General features: G+C 40.7%; 1 protein-coding gene across 2 annotated transcripts in view; it reads right to left on the minus strand.

The window, feature by feature from the left end:
• Nucleotides 1–8,198, minus strand: part of LOC129636686 (hepatitis A virus cellular receptor 1-like) — a 37,215-nt gene extending 29,017 nt beyond the window's left edge. Inside the window, exons 1-2 of one of the 2 annotated variants that reach the window (XM_055560273.1) lie at nt 8,095–8,198; nt 384–492 (exon numbers count right to left, since the gene is read on the minus strand). The gene's annotated coding sequence lies outside the window, so the exon portion shown is untranslated. Of the gene's footprint in view, nt 1–374; nt 493–8,094 lie in introns of both variants that reach the window. The other variant, XM_055560281.1, reaches the window with a different exon arrangement.
• Nucleotides 8,199–10,495: the final 2,297 nt, after the last annotated feature.

Raw genomic sequence — 10,495 nt, forward strand, 5'->3', positions numbered from 1 at the left:
TCTTTTAATAATTCAATTAAACTCTACAATAATGTAACCTAACAACAGGGGTCTATCTCAGAAGTGAGTCTTGGGCAGTAAACACAGACCTAAATTAACAATACTAGAATTTAATATCCATATATGTAATTTTTCTCTCTAAAATTATGCTGACTTCTATCAAATATAGTCAAATTAAGAGTAATTTGTTTGCAAAAATAAGTCTGCTTTCAGTAAACTTGGCCTGATTACTTATATAAGTGTAATTGATCATACAATCCTTTTAAAAATTGGTTTAGGTGGAACTTTTTATAAAGAATCTCAGATTGAATTTTTAAAAGGCTTCTTTCTCAAGGTGAGAAAAGTCATCCCAAGGGCATGCCATCAGATCCCACGTGTGATACCTAAAGATCTGAATTAATTTCTCTCTTCTCAGTGTTCCAAAGTGTCTTCAGATTCCTGCAACTGTCAGGAGGTGGACTTTCTCATTTACTTCATAAGTCTGCTAGCAACCTAAGGGTTTACAATTTTAGAGAGATCAGGTAGAAAGAAAAGATACATGTTTCAGTTTTGCTTACAAAGGTATCACTAACCAAATTGCTGTAAGTCATAATTAGTTTAACGGGAAAGATTTCCTTATATCTGGAAAACAAAAAGCAGTAATATTTCAGGCCAGAAAAACCATAAAATCTATAACCATGTTCATCAATTCACTCAATCCTATGTAACTAATCCTTGACCTTTTGTTAACAGTTTTATAAAGCTTTTAAAAGCCTGCACTTGTCAAAAATCCTTTCTGTGAATTTTCTTGAAAATGAAGCATTTTTGTAAAGACATCAGGATCAAACAAAAACAGTCTATGAACAACAAAGATTTTTAAAAACATAGTTAAAGATCCGATTGTGCTGCAATTGACAAAGAAACTTCTTTACTGCTGTGACACACATTTTAAGATAATAGAAATAAGACTGATAACATTTTACTATGACATACCAGATTCTTAGGAATTCCAATAATTTCTAAAGTATCTAAAAATTGCCCGCCTGCCCCATACAATATAGCCTAAGGATATTTATCACCATCCGTTTGAAATGCTTCCCATGCAGTTTGAAGTGAAAGTGAAGTCGCTCAGTCCTATCCTACTCTTTGCGAAACCCCCGGACCACTAGGCATCTCCGTCTTTAGGATTCTCCAGGCAAGAATACTGGAGTGGGTTGCCATTTCCTTTTCCAGGGGATATTCCCAACCCAGGAATCGAACCCAGGTCTCCCGCATTGCAGGCAGACGCTTTAACCTCTGAGCCACCAGGGAAGCCCTTCCCATGTAGTTTAACATAGGATATAAGCCTAGTTAGTTTAATATTTTTATCTTTGATAAAGAGAGAAAACAATTCCCTTAGGTGTTTCAGGACCTTTTGGAAAATCTCAAAGTAAGCTAAAGGTCAAATGAACTTCAAGTAGAATTTGATCTCTGGCAAGTTTGCCAATAATATCAAAAGGCTTTAAAAAAACACTTGGTCAGATGGCATCACAGGTCACTGTGAAACAATACTTATTGACTTAACTAAGAAACAATAAAATATTTCAAAGGCAAATACAGAAAGTTATAAAAAATTATTTAAAATACAAAGAACATTCACAATCTGTTACAAAAAGCAGATCAATATTCTTAAGAAAACTCTCCCCTCTTAATAGAGAGAAACTAAATTCAGGTTTTGTACCATTTTACATTTGATATTGAAATTCATTTGCCCAATTAAATTAATCCTAATCTTAGTTCTGCACAAACATAGAATCCTTTCTAAAGATTCTTATTTCCTCTCAAACCTACAGTTTTCTATACTTATAATAATCTCTCTTCTTTTCTATTTAGAAATAACTAGCATCAGAACAAAATTATTTTCTTTTTCCTTATTAAAATGCATTTTTATTTCTTATATCTTCTTCTTGTGAAGTCGCTCAGTCGTGTCCGACTCTTTGCAACCCCATGGACTGTAGCCTACCAGGCTCCTCCATCCATGGAATTTTCCAGGCAAGAGTACTGGAGTGCGTTAACATTTCCTTCTCCAGGGGATCTTCCCAACCCAGGGATTGAACCCAGGTCTTCCATATTGCAGGCAGATGCTTTACCCTCTGAGCCACCAGGGAAGCCCCTCTTCTTCTTACTTGCATACAAAGACATTTGTCATATTAATTTTATAGGCTGCTGCTCCTGCTAAGTCACTTCAGTCGTGTCTGACTCTGTGCGACCCCATACACGGCAGCCCACCAGGCTCCCCCGTCCCTGGTATTCTCCCAGCAAGAACACTGGAGTGGGTTGCCATTTCCTTCTCCAATGCATGAAAGTGAAAAGGGAAAGTGAAGTCACTCAGTCGTGTCCCACTCCTAGTGACCCCATGGACTGCAGCCCTACAGGATACTCCGCCCATGGGATTTTCCAGGCAAGAGTACTGGAGTGGGTTGCCATTGCCTTCTCTGAACTTTATAGGCTAATTACTTAGAATTATCAAATTTTTAAAAATATTTATTTATTTGATTGCATTGGGTCTTCATTGGGGCATGCAGGATCTTTAGGTGCCGAATGCAAACTCTTAGTTGGGGCACATGGGGTCTAGTTCCCTGACCAGGGATCAAACCCAGGTCCCTGCATTGAAACCACAGAGTCTTAATCATTGAACCACCAGAGAAGTCCTGAATTATCAACTTTCAAAAACCTTAATCTCTAGTGAAAACTGAGAAGCAAGTAATTACATACTGTATTTTACATTAGCATCCCACAGATTGGCAAACTTGAAATACTGTTTATAAAAACTCAACATGAAAAAAATAAGATTGTTCAAAATTGGGAAAGGAGTACATCAAGGCTGTATATTGTCACACTGCTTATTTAACTTACATGCAGAGTACATCATGTGAAATGCTGGGCTGGATGAAGCACAAGCTGGAATCAAGATTGCCAGGAAAAATATCAATAACCTCAGATTTGCAAACGACACTACCCTTATGGCAGAAAGCAAAGAGAAACTAAAGAGCCTCTTGATGAAAGTGAAAGAGGAGAGTGGAAAAGCTGGCTTAAAACTCAGTGTTCAAAAAATGAAGATCGTGGCATCCAGTCCATCCACTTCATGGCAAATAGATGGGGAAACAATGGAAACAGTGACAGACTTTTCTTAGGCTCCAAAATCACTGCAGATGGTGACTGCAGCCATGAAATTATAAGACACTTGTTCCTTGGAAGAAAAGCTATAACCAACCTAGACACCATATTAGAAAACAGAAACATTACCAACAAAGGTCCATCTAGTCAAAGCTATGGTTCTTCCAGTAGTCATGTATGGATGTGAGAGTTGGGCCATAAAGTAAGTTGAGCACTGAAGAATTTATTCTTTTGAACTGTAGTGTTGGAGAAGACACTTGAGAGTCCCTTGAACTTCAAGGAGATCCAACCAGTCCATCCTAAAGGAAATCAGTCCTGAATATTCATTGGAAGGACTCATGCTGAAGCTGAAGCTCCAATACTTTGGCCACCTGATGTGAAGAACTGACTCTTTAGAAAAGACTCTGATGCTGGGAAAGATTGAGGACTGGAGGAGAAGGGGACAAAAGAGGATGAGATGGTTGGATGGCATCACAGACTCAATGGACATGCATTTGACCAAGCCTTGAGAGTTGGTGATGGACAGGGAAGCCTGGTGTGATGCAGTCCATGAGGTTGCAAAGAGTTGGACACAACTGAGAGACTGAACTGAAGATCATGGCATCCAGTCCCATCACTTTATGGCAAATAGAAGGGGGCAAAGTGGAAGCAGTGATAGATTTTCTTTTCTTGAGTACCAAAATCATTGTGGACGGTGACTGCAGCCATGAAATTAAAAGACACTTGCTCTTTGGAAGAAAAGCTATGATCAACCTAGACAGTGTATTAAAAAGCAGAGACATCCCTTTGCTGGCAAAAGTCCACATAGTCAAAGCTGTGGTTTTCCCAATAGTCATGTAAGAGTTGGACCATAAAGAAGGCTGAACACTGAAGAACTGATGCTTTCAAATTTTGGTGCTGGAGAAGAATCTGGAGAGTCCCCCAGACTGCAGGAAGATCAAACCAGTCAAACCTAAAGGAAATTGACCCTGAATATTCATTGAAGGACTGATGCTGAAGCTGAATCTCCAATACTTTTTCCATCTGATGTGAAGAGCTGACACATTGGAAAGATCCTGATGCTGGGTAAGATTGAAGACAAAAGGAGAAGAAGGCAGCAGAGGATGAGATGGTTAGATAGCATCACCAACTCAACGGACATGAATTTTAGCAAACTCCAGAAAATAGTGAAGGACAGGGAAGCATGGTGTCCTGAAGTCATGGGGTCCCAAAGAGTTGGACTAGACTTAGTGATTAAAAAACATAATTTCTAAAATGTATGTGCTTTCTTAGAGAAAAGGTTACAATGTGGCACCAAATGTATTTATTAATAGTCCTGAATCTTTAGTTTCTCTGCAAAATGATGTCGACATTCAGTAATTAATGTGGACAAGGCTCTGTGATGTGCAGTAAGTGTACAACTTCATAGGACTGAATTTTTGGACAAGCTGTTTCCAAAGGGAGCACCCACTATGTCCTCAAGGCTCCCAAACAGCACAATCAGATCAGATCAGTTGTTCAGTCGTGTCCGACTCTTTGCGACCCCATGAATCGCAGCACACCAGGCTTCCCTGTGCATCACCAACTCCCGGAGTTCACTCAGACTCACGTCCATCGAGTCAATGATGCCATCCAGCCATCTCATCCTCTGTCATCCCCTTCTCCTCCTGCCCTCAATCCCTCCCAGCATCAGAGTCTTTTCCAATGACTCAACTCTTCGCATGAGGTGGCCAAAGTACCAGAGTTTCAGCTTTAGCATCATTCCTTCCAAAGAAATCCAAGGGCTGATCTTCTTCAGAATGGACTGGTTGGATCTCCTTGCTATCCAAGGGACTCTCAAGAGCCTTCTCCAACACTTCAGTTCAAAAGCATCAATTCTTCAGCACTCAGCCTTCTTCACAGTCCAGTTCTTATGTCCATACATGACCACAGGAAACAACATAGCCTTGACTAGACGAACCTTTGCTGGCAAAGTAATGTCTCCGCTTTTGAATATGCTATCTAGGTTGGTCATAACTTTCCTTCCAAGGAGTAAGCATCTTTTAATTTCATGGCTGCAGCACCATCTGCAATGATTTTGGAGCCCAGAAAAATAAAGTCTGACACTGTTTCCACTGTTTCCCCATCTAGTTCCCATGAAGTGATGGGACCAGATGCCATGATCTTCGTTTTCTGAATGTTGAGCTTTAAACCAACTTTTTCACTCTCCACTTTCGCTTTCATCAAGAGGTTTTTAGTTCCTCTTCACTTTCTGCCATAAAGGTGGTGTCATCTGCATATCTGAGGTTATTGAGATTTCTCCTGGCAATCTTGATTCCAGCTTGTGTTTCTTCCTGTCCAGCATTTCTCATGATGTACTCTGCATATAAGTTAAATAAACAGGGTGACAATATACAGCATGACGTACTCCTTTTGCTATTTGGAACCAGTCAGTTGTTCCATGTCCAGTTCTAAACAGCACAAAGGATTTTTTCAATTTGAGCTATTCGACAGTTGCTACTCTAGAATCAACTTTGTGACCCCTTGAAGATACATCCCAGTTGAGGGATAAGGCTCAGGCAGCAAACATGAATGTCCACAGGAAATGAAGCCCCAGTGCAGGCACAGAGAATGAGAGGATCAGACTCACCTTTGAGAAGGAATGCAGGGGCCACTATGGTGAGAAGCATGAGGACCTGTCAGGAAGCTATTGCAATATTTCTATCTGGGGGTGCTTCAGTCTGAAGAAGGCCTTGGTTGGAGGAGGCCCAAGTCTAAGAGCTTCCTCGACCTACTTAAACACAAGCTCCCTCCTGTTGCTGGGCCTTCACACATGCTGTGCCCTGAACTACTTGCTAAAAATCAACCCTTCCATAAAACCAAGAGATATGCTTATATGTCTTTAACAGAAGAGAGGAGGGAGAGCAGCCCAGGCCCTGGTTGTTTCAACACAGGACCAGCAGGACTTCTCGCAGAGTGTGGAGTAACAGCCTAAAGATGACTCCAAGCGATGTGGCCTGATCAACTGGAAAGACTGGAGGGGCCACCAACTGAGACAGGGGTAGCTGTGTGTAACAGTTTGGGAGGAAATATTGTGGACTTCAGACATGTCGAGTTTGAGATTTCTCAGACACCCAAGTAAAAACTCTTCCGGAGAGGGGATCTGGACTGAAAATACTTATTTGAGAGACATCAGTCTAGAAGTGGGATTTTAAAGCCATGAACCAGAGTTGATGCTCAGGGGATCTTCTTGGCTTAGAGACTAGGCCCTGGGGCCTTGTGCAAATGGTGGAGGTGGAAGAGGCACCATCACACACATAGAAACAAGCCAATGAAGCAGAAGGAAAGGTAAAAAGTAAATGGGATCCTACTGCAGCCAAGTGAAACAAATGCATTAACAAAGAGGCAATGATCATGAATCAAATGCCGCAAAGGCAAGGAATGAGATTTGCCTGTAGGACAGGGCAACCTGCAGATCATTAATGACCTTAATAAAAGCAGCTTCAGTAAAGAATAGTTGAATGACTGTTCACTTTCCCAATCTATGTTACATCTCAAGAAAAGGGTTTACAAGAAAAGGGAAAATCAAAAGAGAATTAAAAATTGAAGTCAGGGAACTCTTTCAAGGAATTTTGTGACAAAAAATAAAAGGAAGGGGGAGTTTGGAAGTAGGGTTAAGAGAAAGATGATAAAAATAACAGCATGTTTGTATGATCTGGAGATGACTGAGTGGAAGAATTGATTTGGGCAAGGAAAAAAATGCATGGAGCAATAGAGGGACAGAATCCACTGTCCAATTAGGGGATTCTACTGAGACATGACTGGGATAGCACATCTTCGAGAGCAAATGGACGAGGGACTCAAACATGACCATTTGGAAGTGCTGAGGTGCCACTGGAAACCAAGGGGTCATGAAAGCAAAGCCCAGGAGGCCAATGCTCTCCAGCTATCTGCAATTGCCAACTATGAGGAAGAAAACACATCAGAGGATAGCTATTTTTTAAATCTTCTCCAGTATTTAAATAATCCCATCAATTATCTTCCTAAGCATTCAGGCGTTTCCTAAGACCAAAGTTGAAAGTATAAAATCTGCCCAAAAGAGACTTCCCAAGATAGCCACACCCTTCCTTCTATCCCAAGCCTAACAAAACTCCAAGCCAAAATTTGTACTTGCTAATCTTTGCAAGATCAACTTTCTAACACATACAAGAATACTATCAAACCTGCAAAAGTCAGAAGCAAATATCAGGCTCCTCCTTTACATTTTACAAATATTTAAACTTTACAAACCACAGACATTGATGACCAAAATTGTTCACAGAGATACACATATTACACCCATCTAACAGATAAGGAAAGACTCACCAAAGGGATGTATTGACTCTAAGTTACACAGCTTTTGTTTGTTTGTTCCCCTTGCATGCCTTGTGGGTTTTTAGTTTCCCAATCACAGATTGAATCCATGCCCCCTGCAGTGGAAGCTCTGAGTCCTACCACTGAACTGTCATGGAATTTCCCACACAACTTTCAAGTGAGCCTCAGTGAGTATTCCTTCCTCCAAAGATCCCACACAATTCTGCTCAGGTTTCTTTTCCTCTCTCTTTCCCTCACTGATGTTACCCAGGAAAAGCTTAAACAATTCTAATGTGTAAGTCCATTATTCTATTTAAATGAGGATTTCTCTCTCAAGAGATACAAATCCATTTTACATGAATTACTCAATTTCTATTGGTTCATTCATCATTGTATTAAGATTTCATATTTTACTGAGAAAGTTCAAGCAGCAATGTTCCAGTTTTCTCTTCAGCATAAGACAGAATTGTATTTACAGGTGGATGTAAGTACACCCATCGATGTACTTGAATTCGATCTGTGATTGGGAAATCCCACAAGCCATTCAAGGGGACCAAAAAAACAAACAAAAGCTGTGTGACTTAGAGACAATACATCCCTTTACTGAGCTAAAAAGAAGTACAATGCTTTACAGAGAATTGTACATACAAGTGAGTTAGGAGGTAGTTTTCCAGCTTCTCTGGCGGTCTGTCACTGATTCTGTCTCTTTTCTCTTTATAGATAAAGATGAAATTGTAGTCCTCATCTCTTTGCCACACCTTTCCAGAGAATGTTGGCAGGTATCTTTAGAAGTTAAACTTCTCTAGTCTGCCAGTCTTTTTGCTGGATTTGATCGAGTCACTAAATAGATTACCAGGAGATTTTAGTGAGCTGGAATAGAATTTGCTCTTTGCTGCTGCTGCTGCTGCTAAGTTGCTTCAGTCGTATCCAACTCTGTGTGACCCCATAGATGGCAGCCCACCAGGCTTCCCCGTCCCTGGGATTCTCCAGGCAAGAACACTGGAGTGGGTTGCCATTTCCTTCTCCAATGCATGAAAGTAAAAAGTGAAAGTGAAGTCATTCAGTCATGTCCGACTCTTAGCGACCCCATGAACTGCAGCCCACCAGGCTCCTCCATCCATGGATTTTCCAGGCAAGAGTACGACTGCTTTTATTTTTTAATTGAAGTAGAGTGGATGTACAATATTATATAAGTTACAGGTGTATAATGTAGAGATTCACAATTTTTAAAGGTTATGCTCCATTTACAGCTATTATAAAGTATTGGCTGTTGTACAATATGTGTTGTGCAGTCTATCCTTGTAGCTTATTTTATACGTTGGGGTTAATGTCTTTTAACCCCCTACCGGTGTTTCCTACCCCATTCCCTCTTCCACTAGTAATCACTTGCTTGTTCTCTATATTTGTGAGCCTGCTTCCTCTTCAATTAAATTGACTAGTTTGTTTCATCTTTTAGATTCCACATATAAATGATTTCAATAATACAGTATTTGTCTTTCTCTGACTTATTTCACTAAGCATCAGTTCAGTTAAGTTCAGTTCAGTCACTTAGTCGTGTCCGACTCTTTGCGACCCCATGAATCACAGCATGCCAGACCTCCCTGTCCATCACCAACTCCTGGAGTTCACGCAAACACACGTCCATCGAGTCAGTGATGCCATCCAGCCATCTCATCCTCTGTCGTCCCCTTCTCCTCCTGCCCCCAATCCCTCCCAGCATCAGAGTCTTTTCCAATGAGTCAACTCTTCGCATGAGGTGGCCAAAGTACTGGAGTTTCAGCTTTAGCATCATTCCTTCCAAAGAAATACCAGGACTGATCTCCTTTAGAATGGACTGGTTGAATCTCCTTGCAGTCCAAGGGACTCTCAAGACTCTTCTCCAATACCACAGTTCAAAAGCATCAATTCTTCGGTGCTCGGCTTTCTTCACAGTCCAACTCTCACATCAAATACATGACCAATGGAAAAACCATAGCCTTGACTAGACGGACTTTGGTTGGCAAAGTAATGTCTCTGCTTTTGAATATGCTATCTAGGTTGATCACAACTTTCCTTCCAAGCAGTCAGTGTCTTTTAATTTCATGGCTGCAATTGCTGTCTACAGTGATTTTGGAGCCCAAAAAAATAAAGTCTGACACTGTTTCCACTGTTTCCCCATCTATCTCTCATCAAGTGATGGGACCAGATGCCATGATCTTAGTTTTCTGAATGTTGAGCCTTAAGCCAACTTTTTCACTCTCCACTTTCACTTTCATCAAGAGGCTTTTTAGTTCCTCTTCACTTTCTGCCATAAAGGTGGTGTCATCTGCATATCTGAGGTTATTGAGATTTCTCCCAGCAAGCTTGATTCCAGCTTGTGCTTCTTCCAGCCCAGCGTTTCTCATGATGTACTCTGCATAGAACTTCAATAAGCATGGTGACAATATACAGCCTTGATGTACTCCTTTTCCTATTTGGAACCAGTCTGTTGTTCCATGTCCAGTTCTAACTCTTGCTTCCTGACCTGCATATAGGTTTCACAAGAGGCAGGTCAGGTGGTCTGGTATTCCCATCTCTTTCAGAATTTTCCACACTTTATTGTGATCCACACAGGCAAAGGCTTTGGCATAGTTAATAAAGCAGAAATAGATGTTTTTCTGGAACTCTCTTGCTTTTTCCATGATCCAGCGGATGTTGGCAATTTGATTTCTGGTTCCTCTGCCTTTTCTAAAACCAGCTGGAACATCTGGAAGTTCACGGTTCACGTATTGCTGATGCCTGACTTGAAGAATTTTGAGCATTACTTTACTAGCGTGTGAGATGGGTGCAATTGTGTGGTAGTTTGAGCATTCTTTGGCATTGCCTTTCTTTGGGATTATACCCTCCAAATCCACCCAGGCTGTTGCAAATGGCAACATTGTGCATGTATATACACACACTGTGACTTTTTTTTCCATTCATGTTTATGGACAATTAAGTTGCTTCCATATCTTAGCAATTGTAAATAAGGCTGCTATGAATATTGGGGTGCATATATCTTTTTGAATTTTTGCTTTTTTGGGGGGTATAT

This window comes from Bubalus kerabau, chromosome 1 (assembly GCF_029407905.1).
Source record: "Bubalus kerabau isolate K-KA32 ecotype Philippines breed swamp buffalo chromosome 1, PCC_UOA_SB_1v2, whole genome shotgun sequence".
NCBI lineage: Eukaryota > Metazoa > Chordata > Mammalia > Artiodactyla > Bovidae > Bubalus > Bubalus kerabau.